At 34.3% G+C, this 22,908-nt stretch overlaps 1 protein-coding gene across 4 annotated transcripts in view; it reads left to right on the forward strand.

The window, feature by feature from the left end:
- GABRA2 (gamma-aminobutyric acid (GABA) A receptor, alpha 2) overlaps positions 1-22,908 on the forward strand; it is a 146,270-nt gene that overhangs the window by 35,388 nt on the left and 87,974 nt on the right. The window lies entirely within an intron of this gene.

The raw sequence follows: 22,908 nt of genomic DNA on the forward strand, positions 1-22,908 counted from the left end.
TTTAAGAGCCTTAGAAGTGATGTAACCTCATTGTTCTCTGGCTACATAGAGGCAAGTACTCTACAGTCAATGGAAATGGACAGTGGATACAATCACCTGACAAAATCAGCCCCAAAAGGTCTGTCTAAAATTTTTCTTATGTGGACAGAAGTGAATCTCAGTTCTTCTCTTTATGTGGTAATATATCCTTAGGAACTGAAGAGAATTGCCACAATTCTTTCAGGAAATTATGCATTTCATTTTTATATTGGATTTATATTCTTGTGAACATTTACAGATGGAATATATAAAAACGTTCACACCGAGAGGAGAAGCAGACATTATTATTTCTCGGAGGACCAGAGGAAAAATAAATTATGTAGCTTACTTATAATTTGTTTTTTCTTCATAATTTGTGAGTCACAAATATAAACAGAATGTTGAGGCTCAACAGTTGTAAACAGAGTTCAGAAATGTCATGCCAATTTCAAACAGGAGAACTTGGGTGAGGAGTATCATGGAATACCCTGATTTAGTTGTAACTGTACCTGAGAGTACAAACTGGATGTGTTTTCATTACATGAAGTGCAAAGCCTCATTTATAGTGTTTCTCTGCCCTTAGAGCGAAAGTCTAACCATCCCACGTTCTGAGTTCAGTGAAGGCAAACATGGAGTGAATTCTTTGATCTATTAGCTGGGGTTGTACCATAGCTGCCTTTAAAAACTGCCTGGAGAGCTGAAACAGCAGCTTAAAAGACTACCAGGAATGGCAGGAACAAGTAAGAGTGGACAGGTTAAAAAAAGAAAACAAACAAACAAACAAACAAACAAAAAACAGTTTTTGGTAAAATCCCAAATGTATCAACCTGCAAGTTTATATAACAAATACTTTTATAAGAAGAAATGGTGGAAATTGAATTTAGGGTAGGAAAAAAATGATGAACTCTTCCTAACAGTGTATCAAAACAGATAAACAAATGGATAAAATTTCAGTGAAAATGAAGAAAGAATAAAGGAACTTGAATGTTTACATTAAAATGTTTCCTATGGATATGATCATGCTGTGAAATTAGAGATATGTTTTAGACTGATAAATAGTAAATACAACTTTTTATTTCAGACGTAGTCTGTAATCATTTTTCTTGGAAGATTATTTTCTTTTCTATGTCTTCAATGTTATTACCCATTCATGTATCTTTAAAAAATTTTGTCTGTAGAAAATATATTTCTTGCCTCTACTTTTTTTTAGCAGGAAATGTCTAAAAATATTTTATTGTCTGAAAAAGGTATGGACATAATTAGGATTCAGGGACAGATTTAGAATAAAGTAAAAGTGTTGTAAATTGCAAAGAATGCTGAGTTTGAGAACTTGCATTAAATTAAAAAGAATATTTTATGATCAGATCTAGGTGTAGCCTCCAAAACAATTTTGAAGAACCATTAGAACATTCTATCATTAGCCTAATTTCATAGTTATCTTTCTTTCATCCTTTCATCTCTCTCCCCTGGCTAGTGAATTTCTTTTGTTAAATTTCTTCTACCAATTTCTGCCCTCACTTTGAGCCCCAAACTCTATACTGCATCTATTTTCTTTCTAAGTAAACCCTAGATCTCCTAGCATTTAATCAAAGTAATATGAATACTTATCATAAGTATTAATATTCACTATGGTTAATAAAACCCCCTCTTTCTTTTTTTTTAAGCCTCCAACAATGACACCATGTAATAAAAAAGTGACAGAAGGTGAAGTCTCCTAAAGCAGAAGAAAAATTAACAAAACGACACATGCGTTATAGATATAAGGATGGCCTGGAAAGTCTTTTTCTGGGAAGCTTCTCTGGCTCCCCAGCTTTGAGTTCAGAACCATGTGCCTCCCCTTTCCCTATCTCTTACCTCCTACGCCACACCATTGCACTTTTGATTATTTTTATGATTTATGCACACTTCATGGATATAATCTGTCTACTTGTTGTTTCTTTTTCCTCCATGACTATGGTATCTACATACTATGTTTTGTATTTGTCTTTTATCTAAGTATATTAAATAGTATAATAGACACTCAATTTTTTAAAAATTCTTTTTTTGGAAGGAGGAGAAACAAGAATGAAATAAGAAAGGATGTAAGAAAGAACATTCATTTATCCTTTTATCAGTGTCTTCATGTAGCCCTCTTTGGAAGTTTCGGATTTAAGATGAAGTGGTATAACTAATTTGATTTAAGTTTGAGGCAGTTCAACCTCAAAATTAAGATCTAAATATGATAGAGACATATATAGATAGATGCATGTATATTTATATACATGTATGCATGTGTATATACATAATATATGTATGATCTATGATATAGACCAAAGATGATATATACATACATATATGCATATCATATATATAATGAGATGAAAATTTTAAATGTTATGTTTTCATAACTAGCATTGACTACTTAACTGGACTATAAGTTTCTTTAGTATTATCTCTATATTATCTCCAAAACATTTAACATGAGGCTGTCCCATGAAGACTGTGTGGTACATATACATGGTTTGACTATACTGGGACTACTCAAGATACTAGTATAAGCTAAATAAAAATCCTTTTACTAGTTGTGTTTGTGAGTCGCATTTTATTACTGCAGTGATTAGGAGAATGGGATTTCACGTCAGGCTCTGAATGCATTTTACTTTGGAATGATGTAGATGAAAAATATTGGATTGTTGAAAGTGAAAACTGAACTCTACTTGAAACAAAAGCAACCAATCTTAAAACCTACGTTTTTTAGCATCTAAATCTAAAACATTGCTTTAAATGTTTTCCCATATATGATTAATGTAATTCAGCAATGTACCATCGTAAAAATTTTCGTACATGTAAATTATACCAATTATCCATAAGTTATAAATTTGACTTATTTCATATTTAAGTGTGATAGGATTTGTATAGCCTTATACTTGATTATAATATGCTATCCAACAAGAAGGAGATAAAAACAAATTCCCTACATAAAAACCATATTTCAAAGATACTATAACTACAGGCATACCTTAGAGATATTCCAGGTTCAGTTCCAGACTACCTGAATAAAGCTAATATCTCAATAAAGTGAGTCACATAAATTTTTGCTTCCCAGTGCATATAGAATTATGTTTACACTACACTATGGTCCATTGTATGACATAGCATTATGTCTAAAAAATGTACATTAACTAAATATACTTTATTGCTAAAAAATGCTAACCATCATCTGAGCCTTCAGCAAAGTACAATCTTTCTGTGGGTGGAGGGTCTTGCGTGAATGTTGTTGGTTGCTGGCTCATCAGGGTGGTGGTTGCTGGCTCATCAGGGTGGTGGTTGCTGAAGAGTGGGGTAGCTGTGGCAGTTTCTTAAATGATGAAGTTTGCCACATTGATGAACTCTTCCTTTCACAAAGAATTTCTCTGCAACATGTGATGCTGTTTGATAACATCTTACTAACAGTAGAATTTCTGTCAAAATTGCAATGAGTCCTCTCAAACTTTGCTGCTATTTTATCAACTAAGTTTACGTAATATTATATATTATTTGTCACCATTTCAACCACGTTTACAGCATCTTCACCAGGGGTATATTATATCTCGAGAAACCACTTTCTTTGCTCATCTATCAGAACAAACTCTTCATTAAAGCTTTTATCATGGGATTGCCACAATTCTGTCCCATCTTTAGTCTTTACTTTTAACACTTGTTCTTTTGCTATTTCTCCACTGAAGTCTTGAACCCCTCATAGTCACCTCTGAACACTGGACTCAGGTTTTCTTAAACCTGTTAATGTTGATATTTTGACCTCCTCCCATTAATCATAAGTGTGCTGAATGGCATCTCAAATGGGGAACCTTTTCCAGAAGATTTTCAATATACTTTCCCCAGATTCTTTCAAGGAATTACTATCTATGTCAGCGATAGCCTTACGAAATGTGTCACTTAAGTAATAAGAATTAAAAGTCAGAATTACATGCTGTGTTAAGCAGGCATGAAAACAACATTAATCTACTTGTACATCTTCATCAGCACTCTTGTGTGACTGGTGCATAGTCACTGAGCAGTAATGCTTTGAAAGGAATCTTTCTTTTTGAACAGTAGGTCTCAATAGTAGTCTTAAAATATTCAGTAAAACATTCTGTAAACAGATATGCTATCATTAAGACTTTGTTATTCCATTTATAAAGCAGGGGAAGAATAGATTTAAGGGCCCTGAGATTTTTGAGATAGTAAATGAGCATTGGTTTCAACTTAAAGTCACCAGCTTCATTAGCCTCTATCAAGAATCTGTCTATTCTTTGAAGCCAGATATTTATTTTTCCTCTCTAGCTGTAAAAGTCCTAAATGGTATCTTCTACCAATCTAAGACAGTTCTGTGTACATTTAAAATCTGTTGTTTAGTGTAGCTGCCTTCATCAGTGATCTTAGCTAGATCTTTTGGGTAACTTGCTGCAGCTTCTACGTTAGCACTTGCTGCTTCACCTTGTACTTTTATTTTATGAAGGATGTTTCTTTGCCCAAACTTCATAAACCAACCTCTGCTAGCTTGATTTTTTTTTCTTCTGCAGCTTCATCTTTCTCAGCCTTCATAGAATTAAAGAGCGTTAGGGCCTTGCTCTGGATTAGCCTTTGGATTAAGGGAATGTTGTGGTTGCTTTGAACTATTCAGCCCACTAAAACATTCTCCATATCAGCAATAAGGCTGTTTCGCTTTCTTGTTATTTGTGTGTTCACTGGAGTAGCATTTTTAATTTCCTTCAAGAATATTTCCTTTGCAGTCACAACTTGGCTAACTGGTACAAGAGTCCTAGCTCTCAATCTCTCTTGGCTTTTGATACGACTTTCTCACTAAGCTCAAACATTTCTAGCTTTTGATTTAAAGTGAGATGTGTGACTTTTCTCTTGAACATTTTAAGTCTATTGTAGGATTATTAATTGGCCCAATTTTAAATATAAGAATATGATTTTTTGTCTCTGAGAATGGGGAGGTACACACACAACATTCATGAATTAAGTTTGCCGTCTTATATGGGTGTGGCTTGTGGCCCTCAAAAACAATTACAATGGTAATATCAAAGATCACTGATTATAGATTACAATGACAGATATAATATTAATTAGAAAAATTTGAAGTAATATGAGAATGACCAAAATGTGACCCAGAGACATGAAGTGAGCGCATACTATTGGAAAAATGATGCCAGTAGACTTGCTGGACACAGGGTTGCCACAAACCTTTAATTTGTTATGTCACAGTCTCTGTGAAGTATAGTAAAACCAAGTATGGCTGTAGATGATAGAAAACAGTGAAAGATAAAGTGGTTTTTCTCTAGGGTTGCTTTGTATATTCTTTGACTTTCTAGGATGCTATATCTATCTATGATGCCATATATGTGTGTATATATATGCTATATATATCTATGATGCTATATATGTGTGTGTATATATATACACACGCATATATGTGTAGAACCGTATAGAACAAAGTACTAGGAGTTATTGGGTGATGAATAGAAAGGAGGACTACATGCCATTTAATATCTTCTCATGCATTGAATGTTACAATGTGAATTATTTTATTTGAAGAAACAACACAAATCCCAGAATCCAACAGTAAGACTAATTAAATATCTGAGGGATGGCAAGGATAACTCCACAGAGGAAGGATGATTTGAGCTGATTTTTTAAGAACAAAGGTTAAATGAGAAGATATTTTATGTATGAGAAAGAACAAAAGTATGTATTTTGTTTTTACTTGTATGTACTTTGTATGTACTTGTATTTTATGTACAAAGAAACAAAGGTATGAAGGAGAATAACATGGAATTTGGTGTGGCTAAGCCACACAATACAGAATATCATTGGATTAGGAAGTGAACATGAACAAAGACCCATCATGAGAAGTTTTATGTTCCATGCTAAGGTAGTTGAACCTTAGGCAAAGAAGAGCCATTGAGAAAAATTTTGATTAGAAAAGCGACGCCGCAAGACTTCTGATTGGGAAGGAACATTTGGGACAATATAATGAAAGGTAGAAGGAACTGGCAGGACTAGAGGCAGGAAAACCCTTAAGAGGTCATTCCAGAGGTCACTGCCAGTAGAGATGGGGAGGAAAGAAAAATTCAAGAAAGATATAGAAAATTTAACCAGCAGAACCTGATCAAAAATTAAGATGTAGAATATGAATCAGAAGCTCAGATTGAGTCTAAAAGTTTTGACAATTGCCTCAATTATGGTGCCTTTTACCAAGACTGAAAATAGAGGCAGAATTTTAAATGTTTGAAAGGCAAGGCATTAACACACATTTGAAATTATTGGGGTTGTACTTTCAATGTTACTTTTTTTTTTATTACACTGAATTCTTTCCTTCTACAAAAAGTAAAGAAAAAACAGAAAATTATTTTGCAAAGTAAGCAGAAATATTGTTGTCAACAGTAGTATTGTGTGGGACTGATAGAAATGTAAAAAAATCAATTAGTATGCTTTATCTTATGAACTCTTTTGTAATAAAAATATGGCAAAAATTTTTAGTCCCTTACTATTAGTAATATACAAGAATTGAGTTTCTTAATACATTAAGAGTTTTCACTTTATGTTGATTTATAAATAACATCTTACAAAGATAAAAGTTTGCTCCATTACATGTTGACTTTTAAAGTTCTTTCTCATTAATATGGATATTAGAAAGAACATGTAAATTTGTAACAGCAAAGTTTTTATTTTTACATTCTCATAACTCAGCTGTTACACTAGTTTCTATCAGTACTTTAGAGAACAGCATGAGATTTCAGAATGGTGACTAATAAACTACAAATTACTAACTAACCCGGGAATACTAGCCCTGTATTATCCAGTGCTCTGACTAAAGTATAGACTCATAATGTTCTAGCATACTCCATGTGCTCTGATTTCCATCTTTAACAGCTTAAGATAAAGTGGGATTCTATTCTTACTAGGAGAATGCAGTTTATAATAGAAGTTGTGTCTTTGAGAACATCTTTACATCTTCACTCTTCCTTTCCCTTGTCAGAGGCCCAGACTGAGCATGCAGCAATTGCTTGATGAAAGGTTGCCTTGAGAAATGTAAATAACTGAAGGAACCACACATAGCTTCCCCTTGGAAACATTCTCTCCCTTGCCTGTCAGGCTGGGGATGTCTCCAAGTTGTACTTTGTAAGCTCTTGGTAGATATTTGTTAATTGAACCAAATGATCCCACTAAATAGAAGCAAATCAGTGTGCATTCAGTCTCTGCTTCCCTTTCCTAGTTGAATTTTTTCATTGGTGCTTTGATGAGAGAGGGAGAGGTCTTCAGCTCCCTCCCTGGAATAAGCTGAATCACTACATATTGAAGAAAGACATTTCAAAGACAGAAGGCACTCTAAATCTTCTACCTAGGTGATGGTTTAAAAGCTGGAACAGTCCCCAAATGTATTGGTGATATATAGACTTTGCATTCATTCTTATGTTATATTTATTTATAATTAAAAACCAGAGACTATCATGATGGGATGTCTTTAGTTTCTCCTTTATGAATTTTTTGTATCCTGTCTACAATTGTACAGGCATTCTTTAAAAAAAAAAGTAATTGGCAAATAATAACTGTATATATTTATCCCTTACAGTGTGATGTTTTGATACATGTATACATTGTGGAATGAGCTAATCATGATAATTAACATATCCATCATCTCACATGCTTATTACTTCTTTGTAGCAGGAGTATTTAAAATCCACTCTTAGTAATGTTGAAATATAAAATACATAATTATTAATTATAGTGTCCTTGCTCTCCAATAGATCACCAGAAATTATTCCTCCTGCCTAACTGAAACTCTGTACCCTTTAACCATCATTTTCCCATTTCCTGCCTCTTCTCCCCATCCTCAGCCTCTGGTAACCACCATTTTACTCTTTTATTCTATGATATAGACTTTTTTAGATTCCACTTGTGAGATCACGCAGTATTCGTTTTTCTGTAGCTGGCTTGTTTTACTTCGCATAATGTCTTCTAGATTCATCCATGTTATTGCAAATGACAGAATGTTGTTCTTTTTAAAGGTTGAGTAGAATTCTGTTGTGTATATATACCACATTTAAAAAATTTATTTCTCCATCGATGCACATTTAGGTTGTTTCCTTATGTTGGCTATTATGAATAGTGCTGCAGTAAACATGGGAGTGCAAATATCTCTTCAACATGCTGATTTCAGTTTCTTTGGGTATACTTAAAAGTGCAATTGCTGGATCATATGATAATTCTGTTTGTAGTTTTTTGAGGAACCCTCATACTGTCTTCCTTAATGACTGTACTAATTTACTTTCCTTGAAATAGTGTACAAGGGTTCCTTTTCCTCTACATCTTCATCACTTCTTGTTATCTTTTATATTTTTGATGATAGGCATTTTAACAGATGTGAGGTGATATCTCATTATGGATTTAATTTGAATTTCCTGGTGATTAGTTATGTACGACATTTTTCAAATATATCTGATAACCATTTGTATACTTGTTTTGAAAAGCATCTATTCGGGTCTTTTGCCACCCCCTTTTAAACAGAATTGTTTTCCTATTATTGGGTAGTTTGAGTTTCTTTTATAGTGTAGATATGAGCTTCTTATCTGACTTGTGATTTGTAAATATTTTCTCCCAGTCTGTGTTTTTTTCTGTTCCATCTATTAATTGTTTCCTTTGCAGTGCAAAAAATTTTAGTTTGAAACAATTCTATTTGTTTATTTTTGCTTTTGTTGACTGTGCTTCTGGGTCATATCTAACAAATCATGGCCCAGACCAGTATTGTATAGCTTTCTCTTATGTTTTAATCTGGTAGTTTGATAGTTTAGAGTCTTATATTTAAGTCTTTAATCAATTGTGGGTTGAGTCCTGTATCAAAGATAAGATAAGGGTCCAATTTCATTCTTCTGCAAGTGGATAGCCAGTTTTTCCAACATTGTTTATTGAGGAGTCTGTCCTTTCCCCAAAGCGTGTTCTTGAAACCTTTGTTCAAAATCAATTGACCGTGGATATGTGGGTTTATTTCTGTGCTTTCTATCCTATTCCATTGGTTGATATGTGTAGTTTTAAGCCAGTACTATGCTGTTTTGACTACTATAACTTTATAATGTATTTTGAAGTCAGATAGTGTGATGTCTCCAGTTTTCTTTCTTTTGCTTAAAATTGCTTTTGCTATTCAAGATATTTTGTCATTTTATTCAAATTTTAAGATTTTTTTTTTCTATTTCTGTGAAGAACAACATTGAACATTTGATAGGAATTGCATTGAATCTGTAGATCACTTTTGATGGCATGGATATTTTGACAATATTAAATCTTCCAACTCATGAACATAAGGTATCTTTTCATATATGTGTCATTTTCAATTTATTTCAACAATATTTTATAGTTCTCATTGGTCTTTTAACTCCTTGGTTATATTTACTCCTAAGTATTTTATGCTATTGTAAATAGGATTCAGATTCTTCATTGTTAGTGTATAGAAATGCTACTGATTTTGTAGATTAATTTTGTAGTTTACAACTTTAATTTATTTATTAGCTCTGACAGTTTTTTTATGTATTATTTATGGCTTTCTATATATAAGATCATATTGTCAGTGAACAGAGAAAACTTCACTTCTTCTTTTCCTACTTGGATGTCTTTTCTTTTTTTAAGGTCTTCCTTAATTGCTCTGGTTAGGACTTCCAATACTGTTGAATAGAAGTGGTAATTGTGCACATACAGGCATTCTTGTTCAAGATTCCCAAACAGTCTATACTTTAAAAATAAATGTAATGTAATTATTTGGGAAAAGCAAATGTAAAAAAAGAAAACTACAACAACAAATGTAATATATAAATATGCAACACTTTTTAAAAGCACCAGGAATCTTACACTAAGAGGTCATGTAATATACTAAACATGTGTTTATATTTCACTTTTCCAAATCATTACAATTTATCAAAGACAAAACTTAGAACTATAATAAAATATGATTGTACTTAAACAAAATACATGTCCTTTATTATTGTTCTTAACTGTTCCTGCCTTTATGGATCCTTTGTTGACCATCCAAATACAGTACTGTATTGTTTGAGTCATCCTTTTTATCAAATGTATGTTGTCTGCCCACTGGGAGTAGGATACTAGTTAAGGGGCAAGAGTTCCTTAGTGGTAGAATGGAGACAATTTTATTATCTAATTTAATGTTTTTAACTTTTACTAGAGAACACTAAGTACCATATACACAGAAGTCACTTAATAAGTATTTGTTGACTTTAATTCAATTGATGGATGACAAATGGCACATGTAGGTGTTATGGGAATCATCCCAGAAAGCAAAATGTCTCTGTTGTTGCTGAGAGCGTAAGTCGAAGCACAGCAATGACTAACTCATCTTAAAATGTGTGCATGACATTCTAGTTATGATACAAGATGAACAAAATTATTAGCATCGTGATGTTGAAGGAATGTCATCTACAGCCTGATTTACTCTCAATATTGTACATTCATGTCTTTACTGATATAACTGTTAATATCTAAATTACAGGAATGAAGACAGTATAACTTATTGCTTGGATGGTTAGCGCCAGTGAATATTATTGATATTTCTCTTGTGTCTGTAACTATTGTCATTTTTCCTTCTTAAGGTAAGCGAATGTTGTTTGTAGTTGCCTCTCATTTTCCCCAGAAGCAGACTCTAAAACATGGATTTGTTTGGGAAATGATATCCGGAGGGCCTAGAAGAGGGAGTGGCAAAGTGAGCAAGTGAGGAAAGAAAGCCAATGCAAGGTATCCTAATGAACAGCTTACTGCTCAGGACAACTGTGGTTTAGTACCACTGTGGACTCTTGAGGAGTAACGTGGAACATGCCTTAGAGTTGTCCCTACTTACGGGGAGAGAAAGCTGAGTTACAGTTCTTCCATCTCCCATTAGTCACTGATTACTAGTTGCTCTCAAGAACATAAACTCTGTACACTTCCAGGCTACCCTCACCACCAGAGAAAGCCCTCAGCCAGAGCATTACAGCTGCAGTAGAATGCCATTGCATGTATAGGAACTGTAATTCTCAAGGGAATATGAACAAGGAGCTGACACTAAATACTAAATTGGTCTTATGTGGTGTATTAGTCCATTTTCACACTGCTATGAAGGCATATCAAGACTGGGTAGTTTATAAAGAACAGAAGTTTAATTGATTCACAGTTCCACAGGACTGGGGAGGCCTCAGGAAACTTACAATCATAGCAGAAGGGGAAGAGGCACATCTTACATGGTAGCAGGTGAGAGTGCAAACAAGCAAAGGGGGAAGAGCCACTTATAAAACCATCGGATCTCGTGAGAACTCACTCACTATCATGAGAACAGCATAGGGGAAACCACTCCCACACTGAAATTGCCTCCCTCTAGGTCCCACCCTTGACACTTGGGGATTATGGGGATTACAATTCAAGATGAGATTTGGGTGGGGACACAGAGCCAACCCATATCATATGGATATACAATATTTCATATTTTGTTAATAGGATTGCCTAAACTATAAAACTTTTGACCTAGAGTCATTATTTATTATAAGAATGATGTGCATATATTTGGCAGCTAACTAGAAATTTATCTCCAGGAACATCCTCAACTTTCTTACCACTAGATTAAAAAATCTATTTCCATTTGTTTAAATACGCTCCTTACTCTTTCCTGATAAAATCAAGGATGTTCTCTCTTCCCTCTTCCCTCCATGTATTAGTTGCCAATCCCTTTTAGTTAATGTCCTGGCTGCATGCTAGAAAATTTTCCTCTGTCATTGATCTTTTCTCTCTCCTGTATATTCAGTTTCTCCCTTTCAACCTCAGTCTTTCCCATCTGCCTTGCCATATGTTCAACTATCTTCTGCCTTAAACAAGCAAAACAAAAAGCTGTCTCTTTTCCTCCACCTTGCCCTTTTGCTAGAGTTCTCTTACCCTTCACAGTCAAACTTCTCAAGGCTTGTTTAACATCTCTTTAGTCTTTTCCTCTTCTCTAATATCTCTCACACCAAGTTGGCTTCTGCACATTCTTTACTCCACTAGTGACTTCAAGATCTCTAAACCCAGCAAATATTCCAGGCCCCAGACCACTGGATCTCTTAGCAGCATCAACTGTACATCACTGTTTCCTTCCTAGGAACGTGAATTGCCTTTGTAGCACTCATCTGTAGTCTTTGAGATACAGTATTCTCCTCTACTTTTGGTTTCACTATCTCTCTGTATACTATTTTCTAGCCTAATTTTCTGGCTTCCTTTCATTTATAAACTGTTTAAATGTTGGGACTGCATCCTTTTTTATTTCTTGGTGTGTATTCCAATATTAGGTATATTCCTATACTTTTTGGACTCCAATTATAATAGTAATGCTAATAATAGCTAGCATTATGGAACATTATTATTTGGCATTGTTCTATACTCCTTTCAAGCCTTAATCCTCACAGGAACCCAGTGAGGTGGCTTCTTTTACTTTTCTTGCTTTAGAGATAAAGAAACTTAGGTGCCTAGAGGTTAACTAAGTTGCCCAGTTATTATTCAGTGGAACCATGGACTCTGGAGTATGCATTCACAGCCTGAAACTCCTCAATTAAATACAGATATACATAGATGGCAAAATCTTTTATATTACCTTGTATGTGTCAGCTATAAGTGATTTTATAAAGTAACTCATTTAATCTTTATAACAAGACCATAAGGTAGGTATAGTTATTATCTATGTTGATTATACATATTATACAGATCAAACTTGTTGTCCAAGATCACACAATGACAAAGCGTGCATGTTAGCTGTGCCTGTTTCTTCGGATTCACCTTGTACTATGCTTCTACTCCCTTTCTGTTCTCTTTCTGTACTTTTTTTCATTTCCTCATGAGATCCAACTATATTTTATATCACTATCTTTGAATCTGCAGTTTCCCCTATGCTGGGTTAGGCCTAATATTCTCTTATGTGTATCACTCAAGCTTACACATTTTTAAAAGATCTTTATAATGCACCTTTTTATATCACTGAAATATAATTTGTTTAAGAAATCCTACCCTTCCTCTACCCCAAACTGAGTCAGGCTAAATGGTTGGTTCCCTCAACAAATATTTATTCAGAGTCTACTGCGTTCCAGAATTGTCATGTGTTCTTGGAAAATATCAGTAGAAAAAACTATCTTTGTTTTCTTAGAGTTTTTATTTTAAAATATGTATGCAATATGTAAGAAGATTATAGGGAATGTTGAAAATTAAAGTTATTGTGGAAAAAGTGGGGAAAAGCAGGGCAAGTTAAGGGAGATCTAAAGTATTGGGGATAGAGAGAAGGTGAAATTTGAATTACAACGTCCATTTCGGGCTTATTGGAAGAAAGTGATCTTTCAGCAAAGTCTTAAATAAGTTAATATTTTTAAAATGCTTAGAAAGTGTCAGGCATGTAGTCAACCCTATATAAATATTTGTTAAACATGAATAAACAGCCAGGGCTTTGTGGCTTATACTTGTAATCTCAGCACTTTTGGAGGCCAAGGTGGGAGGATTACTTGAAGCTGGGAGTTCAAGTCCAGGTTGGGCAAAAAAGCCAGTCCCTGTTTCTAAAATAAAATAAATTTTAAAAAAATTAGCTAGGTGTGGTGGTGTGCACCTGTAGTCCCAGCTACCCAGGAGGTTGAGATGGGAGGCTCACTTGAGTCCAGGATTTGGAGACTGCAGTGACCTATGATGTTGTGATCATACCACTGCACTCAGGCCTACGCACCAGAGTAAGACCTTTTCTCTAAAAATAAAATAAAACTGTAAGGTGAGAGAGTAAGCTATGCATCTGTGACAAGGGCCTACTAGGCAGAAGAAAATGTCTGTGAAATATCAGGCATATTTGATGAACAGTCAAGAGATCAGTGAGGCAGCAGTTAGTGAGGGCAATAGCAGAGAAGAAACAAAGTAACAGGCTGTGGTTATGAAGTGTTATGTGGGACGTGAATATAAGGCCACAGCTTTTAATACTTGGAGTGAGATATAGAGGCATTCGGGAGTTTTGTGAAGAGAATTGGCACAATCTGATTTCCGATTTAAGAAGAGACTGTGGAAAAATACTTATGGAATGGAAAAAGTAAGGACCTCCAAAAGTCTGCTCCTCCATAAAAGCAACAAGAGCAGTGGCAGAAATTATATAATCAACCTTTTCAGTACTCTTGAAATTAACCAAAGCCTTGCAACAATTTGAGGAGCATTTACGAGAAAAATGTCTGAAGCTTGTTAAACACATTGAGCTTTGTGTCATTTTAACTTTCATTGTTTCATCTTCTTTTCTGCATTCTCCATGCTCAACTTAAAAATCAAGTCTTGCAACTCTGTTAATTGTGAAAAGTGGCCATGTAGCAGCCACTGGATTTGACAGCATTGCGTTGGAGCTTTCCCAAAAGTCCCATCACCAGCAAACTGCCACTATTTGACCTGTCTGTCCACTCTCAGGGCTCATCTTTATATGACTTGACTTAGCTTGCTCTTGTGGACAGCTCTATTTCCAGGGCATTTGATGAAAACAATTAGCAGGTATTGTTTAATGTCACAGTAATTTTAACAGAGATATAAGCTGGGGTTAACAAGAAGCTGGGCAAAATCTAAAGAAAAACTGAGCACTGAGATGACAATAGGGGGCTTTTAAAACCTCAAACCTATTCCTGGGAATCTAGGAAGCCTTGCAGAAGTGCCTGAGAATGACTTAAAATGGCCTTAATCTTTAATGTCGGATGGCCTTGAGATTCTGCAAAAGCAGGAAGTGAAGGCTAAGGCAGAGTTATAAACTGTATGCTGGAGTGTTAAAGACATTAATTCCCCCTAATCCTTTCACCCCACAGAACCTTTGTGCAGAGGCTGGGAAACTTATTGGTTCAAAGCATTTAAGAAAATCACTATGCTATTATTTGCTGGACACTAAGCTAATTGAGCAGAGACTTCAATGGCTGCAAAAGACAAAGAATACAGGCTTTACAGAAATAGTCCTATAAAGTCACTAAACAAAAAATAGCAACAGAAACAAACAGCAACACATACACACACACGCTCATGCACACGTACATACACACACACCTGGAAGAGTGGAATAATTTCTTTAGAGTTATCATATAGTATTTAAAGTTTTAAATTTTCAACAGAAAACCATGACCCATGAAAAGAAACAGGAAAATATGCTCCACATACAGAACAACCAGGAGTCAATATAAGTTGTCCTTCAAGAAACTTAGATATCATAATTACTGGTCAACAAGTTTAAATGATCTTTTCAATGAACTAAAGGAAACAATGTCTAAAGAATAAATGGAAAGTATAAAAACAATATCTCACTGAAAGAGAATAATGACAAAGAGATAGACATCATATAGTTTTTAAAGGATCTCATAGAAACCCAGGATATAAAAACCAACTGAAATAAAACCTTTGCTAGAGGGATTCAGTAACAAATTTGTACAGTCAGAAGAATCAATAAATCTGAAAAAGGTTAATTGAGATTATTCATTATAAGGAACAGAAGAAAAAAAAACACAATAAGAAAGGTATACAGCCATAAAGATCTAGAGAACACATAAAGCATACCAACATTTGCATAATATAATTTCTAGAAGGAAAAGAAAGAAAGGACAGGAAGAATATTTAAAGAAATAATGGTTGGGAAGTTCCCCAATTAGTGAGAAACATTATTCTGTACATCCAGGAAGCTCAACAAAATCAAAAGATAAACTGAAAGATGTATCTGCAAAATACTAGCAAATTAAATTCAGCAACATGTAAAAATTATACACTGAACCAAGTTATATTTATGCCAGGAATGCAAAGTTACTTTAACACATAAAAATACATTGCTATAATAAACAATATCAACAGAAAAAGGGCAAATGCTTCATAATCATCTGCATAGGTGCAAAACAATAATTTGACAAAATCCAACACTCATTCATGACAAAAAATTTTACAAATTTGGAATAGAATAGAATAGAAGGGATTTAATTTATAATAAAAATTTCAAAATAGGCAGGGCCATAGAAACAGAAACTGAATTAGTAGTTGCCAGAGCTTGCGAGAAGGGAGAATGGTGAAAGACTGCAAATGGATACGGGATTTGTTTGTGGTAATAAAAGTGTTTTAAGTTTAGAGAGTAATATGGTATAACTTTGTGATGATACCAAAATCCACTAAATTGTATTAGAAGGGTGTATTTCATATTATATAAATTATATCTGAACAAATCTATTATTTTATTTAAAAAAGAAAGAGACTGTAGGTGTGAATGGGTGCAAGCAGTATTCCCAGAGACAGATGATGATAGCTTTAAGAGTCATAACAACAGAGGAGATAATAAGTCATTGGATTATACCTATCTTTGAGAGGAGATTTACTATTGAAAAGAGAGAAGCTGTGAATAAAACCAGTGATTGTGACCTAAGAGTTGGAATAAATAAAATACAATAGGGAAGTCTGTAAGTGCTGTGATTTTGGAGAGGAAAATTAGTTTTGTTTGAGACATGATAAGTTTAAAAACTCTATTAGGCAGCTAAGTGGAGATGCCAAGTAAACAGTTGTATATACAAGTCTATATTTTGGAAGAAAGTTCTAGACTGCAAACAGAAATTTAGAAGTCCTTGACTACATGAAATAAATCATCAAAGAAGTGTAAATACAGAACACCAAAAACTGATATCTGAGGCATTCCATTATTATTAGTTTAGGAGTTAGGAGTGAGTGAAGGATTTCGGGGAAAAGTAACCAGTAAGGTTGGAATAAAATAAAGTGATTACGATGTGCTGGAGAAGAAGTGAAGGAAATATTTCCAGGAGGAGTTCCCTTATTGTATACTCTCATAGCATATATCATGTCTGCAATTGTATATTTATTTAATTTTTGCATAGTATCTCTCTTCATTAAGCTATAATAAGCTTCATTATGATAGCAGAGGTTATGTCTACTTTAAATGACTGTGAACTAAGAGTAAGAATTTATTTAGTTAACCAAGATTTGCTAAGAACATATAGTGTGTCAGGGGCTATTCTGTGCTGTGGCTTTATTTTTTTGAGCAAACAAAACCCAGTCTTCATGGAACTTAACTTCTATTGAGAGGATATAGACAAGTACTATTTCACAGAACTTTCTGTGATGACGGAAATGTTCAACTCTTCTATCCAGCTACTATGCTACTCTATGTGGATGTTACTATACATAGCCACATATGGATGAAATATAACCAGTGTACTAAGGAACAAAATTTTAAATGTTATTTAATTTTATTTAATTAAAATTTAATTTAAATGGCCACATGTGTCTCATGTCTACCATATGAGTAGATATATACAACAAAGAGAAAACAATAATAAGTAAATGAATCTATAGAGCTAGGGAGAGATTTGGAGTGGTCATAGTTTAAGATAGAATGACAATTTCATTCACTCACTCACTCACTTACTCATTGCTGTGTTCAACTGTGTGGAGACCTATATACCCATCTATAATGAACAACAGGAAACAATAAACCTGATTAGCCTTATAGATGGTGGAAAAAACTTTCATCCTGTCTTAACTGCCTGATCTATATTTTGAAACTGCAGTAGCTTTAAATCGGAAAACTGGTCCAATCTTTCTACTTCTCAGTAGTTGTCTATTTATACTCTCAAACTCCAAGAAAATAGTAAGACTAGAAGGTCAGAAATGGGTAGGAGACATTAGCCACAGAAAATAATACCCTGAGAATTAATCCAAGAAAAAAGTCTATGGATAGGAACAGAGATGAAAGAATCTTTTTTATGGAAAATTGCAACTTTCCAAGATTTTCAATCTTAAATGCCTACAAAAGTCAAATAATTGGCACACATATGGACCACAGAGAATCAGATAGTTCTCTTCCCATTTATTGTGGATACCTCACTTTGGGAAGTGATATATTGAATTCCCTGTGATATAATAAATTCCCTGAATTTATTCTTAACTTTAAAAGACAAGTTTTTAAAAATAATAATGAATGCCTGATTTTTATTTTCACTATTATTTAACATAATTATTGAAGATTGGCTAATGCAGCAACCTAAAATAAAAGTAAGACTAGAATAAAAGAGGTTGGAGTTTTTTCCTAAATATACAGATGATTGTGTACTTAGAAACTTTACTGGCTCATTGCATGTGAATCAAATTATAATTAGTTTTCATGAATTCCACATCATTGATGTGGAGAACATTTTCCTAGAGGAGTTATTTTCCATTCCTAGAATGGCATCATTACTGACTAGATCAAATGATAAATGGTCAATATGAGTTCACTTCTTCTTTCATATGACACACACAAAAACTTTCAGAAATATTTTTATGATTCTCTTTTCAACTCTACATATATACTATTACCACTCTCTTGAGAAAATCAATTTTAAAATGGTGTGTATGTGTGTGTCTATGGTGGAGGAGAAAGAGAAGGAGGATCTGCTGCAAAGAATATACGTATCAAATGTCCAGCAATCATTTACAAAAAGATAGGATTTTGCTGTTGCCAAATCTTAGAAATTTTTGTTTGGAAAGTTTGCTTGCTATTGTGTATTATATTATCCAGTACAGTTCAACCACTATTGTGTTTGTCAAAATATTTTTTGACAAGCTTTTAAAAAGAATATTTTCCACTTACTGTCTTCATGTCCTTACCCTCCATTTACTTTCCAAACCTCTTCATTTGTTTTATGCCTTTATAGTTTTACTGAACCTACTCTTTTCCAGGCTCCACACATCCTCTAACACTCAAACCAAAGGGCCTATTCCTGCAATATTACTTTAAAACAAATTTTTCCCTTGACTTCTACCATTTCCTAATCTTGATCGTATTTCTTTTTCTTTGGTCTTAACAATGGCATTATGTTCCACACTGAATACATTGTCTTCAGTCTACTTTGTCTTGACTTGCCCTATATAAATGTAACATAATATATCTGGTAACAGCCCTAGCCACAAAATTCTCCAAGTCAAAGTCCTTCAGTGAATCCCTTGCTGCCATGTATATAAAGACAATATTCATATTATTTTGGCATGTCAGGTCTGTTTGATACAACTCTGCCTTTGTTTACAACCTCATCACATCCTCTGTACATGCATGTTAACCATGTTTATGAGTAAAAGTTAACTATTTGTGGGACTTGACTTTTGCACAAAGGAGTTTCTCTGCTTTGAATCAGGACCATTGAAAATTACGAAAGAGTGAAACCTCCATGTTTTTCTCCAACATGCTTCTATGGGCATTGAGATACTATCTTTTTGGTTTGGTTGCAGCAGACGTTTCTTGGGTTACAATTTCTTAAATGTTTCTTTTTCTATTATGTTGTGAATCTTTCACAGGTAGATGTTTTGCTTTACTCACTTTTTATCCCCAACCATCTATTTTAAGTGAATCTTGTAAAATAAATCATAATCGAACATTAATTTTGTTCTTTCTTAGTTTTGCAAAGATTTTTAAAGAAGTTTTTATTGTTATTCTACGCTGCATTTCTGAGCAAAAAGCAATTTTTCATTAATGAAACCCTTCTTGAAATTACTTATATGCGCATTTTGGATATCCTTTCAGGCCATTTATTTTTTCTGTGAATCAGTTTAAAAAAATCAGAGAAGTACACAGAAGAATAAGATTAACAATGACCACCACCATCATATCTTAAGATTTTGTCAAAATTGTTTAGAATTAATTTTAAAAGAATGAAATATTAGGAATACATTATGTGTTCCTCAGTACATGTCTGCAGGCTGTTCCTTGTCCTCTTTCACCATCCTGAATTTGACGATTGCTCTAAGGACTATACGTTCTTCTAGGTATGCCACATACATTACTTATTTTTCCTAAAGTACCTGTTATCAACCTTGTATTTTGCCTCTGGAGAAATCTATACAGAACATCCTTTTACTTTTGCATATTACTCTTGGTATTTCTCATGTCAACTACTTAGCTGGCAAACCATTATTCTGAGGTAACTAATGGTGGATATTTCTGCTAGGAGCTGCTTAACTGTTCAGACTTCAATTTTGGTTTGCAGTGAATCAGTGCTGTCTTCAAGTACATTCTTTCCCTTTGCTCAGCTTTGTTACTTCACTGGAAGCCTATTACTTAAACTCTCGACCTGCCTTTGTCAATGGAAAGTTTGGGCTCTGCCTTCACAAATGACGGGCATCCTTTCCTCAACTAGCAACAGCTGTGCATGATCACTTTTAACGTTGATGAAATATTTTGGAAAAAGATTGATGTTCTACATTAATTAAAATGAGAAATAATTTGTTCAAACATACAACATGTAACATGTGATATACATTGTAGTAAGCACTCGTGACATAATAGTGAACAGAAATGGTGCAGTCCCCTTCTTTGTGGAGCTTAAATCTTGGATGGGGAGACAGACCAAACACAAAACTAAAAGGAAGAAGGATATCTTAAGGCATTAAAAGAACAGCAAGGTTGAAAGTTCCCATAAAAAGAAAGTATCAGAGAGCAAAAATGAGAGAAGAGGGCTTTATAGGGGATTATGAACTCCTACTCTGAAGAGAGAGCATTTAAACTGAGACTTAAATGAAGAGTAACAATTAACCAAAGAGAAAATGAGAGATAATAGCCATTTTGAAGGCTCTGAGTCAGAACAGATCTTGGTGTGTCAACTAAGAGTGATCAGGGCCAGGCACGGTGGCACATGCCTGTAATCCTAGTGCTTTGGGGGGCCCAGGAGTGTGGATCACCTGAGGTCAGGAGTTTGAAACTAGCCTGGCCAACATGGTGAAACTCCGTCTCTACTAAAAATACAAAAACTAGCCGGGTGTGGTGGTGAGCGCCTGTGGTCCCAGCTACTTGGGAGGCCGAGGCCAAAGAATCATTTGAACCCTGGAGGCAGAGGTTGCAGTCAGCTGAGATCACACCAATCCACTCCAGCCTGGGCAACAAGAGCGAAACTCCGTCTGAAAAACAAAAACAAACAAACAAAAATAGTGATCAAGACTGAAGAGTGAATCATGGTACCTAAAATACACAGAGACTCAGGTTGCCACCAGACTATAAATTCACTTGTTTACTCTGTAACATACATCTTTTCAATGGATCAGAATATCGTAACAGGCATTAATAGCACAAATTCACCCTGTTCCAAATCCACATGGGAAAACAAACATAAGCAGATGATACTATAAAATGTCTTGACAAATCGGAGTCACAAGATTAGAATAACCTGTATTCTACAGGAAATAGCCTACATTCATATAATCTCCCTAGCCTCCTTTCCCCTCCATTCCTTTCTTTTCCTTTTTCCTTTGTTCACTTCCCTTTCCTTGTCTATGGAAAGCCAAAATATAATCAAAGATTGAGTTTTGATCATAGAATTCTAGAAGATTGTGTTAGATATATCGAATATCTATACTCATTACACTAAAATATTTCATTAGCCCATGTTGGTTGTTTACAGCTCTGCGCATCCATCCATATTGAAATCTAAATTAAAAAAAAAAAAAGAAAACTCATTGCTAAGAATACCTTTCCCTTAGACACTATTGGATGTTCATCGTCAGTGTTTGGCTTGCTGATTTTCCTTTTTCTGAACTTCCATAGCAGGACAATATCTCCCCAATGCATACATTATTTAGCTATGCTTATGAAGTCAGTAATCCATGAAACCATTTCTTTTTCTAAAAATAACTTTTTATATCTATGTTCTGAGTCTTAGGTGTTTCTCTTGCTGCTTAGAGTTTTGAGACTAACCTTATTTTTCATGTCAGTTCTTAGCTGACACCTCTTTATAGCCACTAGGTACTGATACCCCTTTACCCTTTACTTGCCATTTGGCATATAGTGAATATTATTCATATCATTAGCATCAATACATTCACACATTTTTGTAATTTCTTGGACTCTACTACTTAAACTAAGGAGAATCATTTCACTTTCTTCTCTTAGAGTAAAAGCTTACCTTCACATTTTAATTTCTCTTCTCTGGAACATTTTAGGTCAACAGCTATTACAAAGGTTTATCTAGTTACTAATTGAATAAATGGAATAGTGTGACTAATTTGGTGTGGGTAAAAGGACAAAAAAATGTTGGTTCTCATTTCCACGATTGCTTTCTAGTATATATAAATTCAAGAACAGGACCAGCTACATAATTTGTGATGCCCAGTCCAAAATGAAAATACAGGACGCTTTGTTTAAAAAATAATTAAGATTTTTAAAGAAAGTGCAGATAGACCATTAAATGACGTATGGGACTCTTCTGAACTCAGGATCCTATGGGACTTTTTATACCCAGAAAGCTGCTCCTGAGCTGGTCTTTGGGGTAGGTGGCATCTGAAATTATTTCATAAATTTATTTTCAAATGCTTTTACAATAGAACTTCAAAAATACAGTTTTAGGGATGAAATAGTGTATACAACAAAGTTTAATGAACATATTTATTTGGAGCACTATAACTATGCCTTTGGCACGGAGTATTCTGGTGAATAGAAACATGCGTTTAATAAGAAACTACTGTTAGTTTTAAGTTTATCACTGACTATGGTATGACGCTTTGATTTAGCTTGAGTACTCAGAAACTAGATTGCTTGGGTTATAAATCATTGCTCTATCTACTCTGCTAGCTGTGGGTCTTTGGCAAGTTTGCTTACCTTTCTTTGAATCGTTGTACACATGCATAGGGATAACAGAGAATCTACCACATACATTTGACATGCAGATTATGATATTTCAGGTGCTTTAAAGAGTACCTGTTATGTAGTAGCATTCAAAGTCTACCCTGTTTTATCAATAGCCTTTCTATTTTTTATTCTTGCCTTAATGGATGCAAAATCCCAGACATAGTTTAGTCTCTTTGATGGTTGTAAATTAATGTCTAGTATAATACGAAAAACAATTCATGTTATTGTTTACGTAGAATTAT

The sequence above is a fragment of the Mandrillus leucophaeus genome, unplaced genomic scaffold (genome assembly GCF_000951045.1).
Source record: "Mandrillus leucophaeus isolate KB7577 unplaced genomic scaffold, Mleu.le_1.0 Scaffold1530, whole genome shotgun sequence".
Taxonomy (NCBI): domain Eukaryota; kingdom Metazoa; phylum Chordata; class Mammalia; order Primates; family Cercopithecidae; genus Mandrillus; species Mandrillus leucophaeus.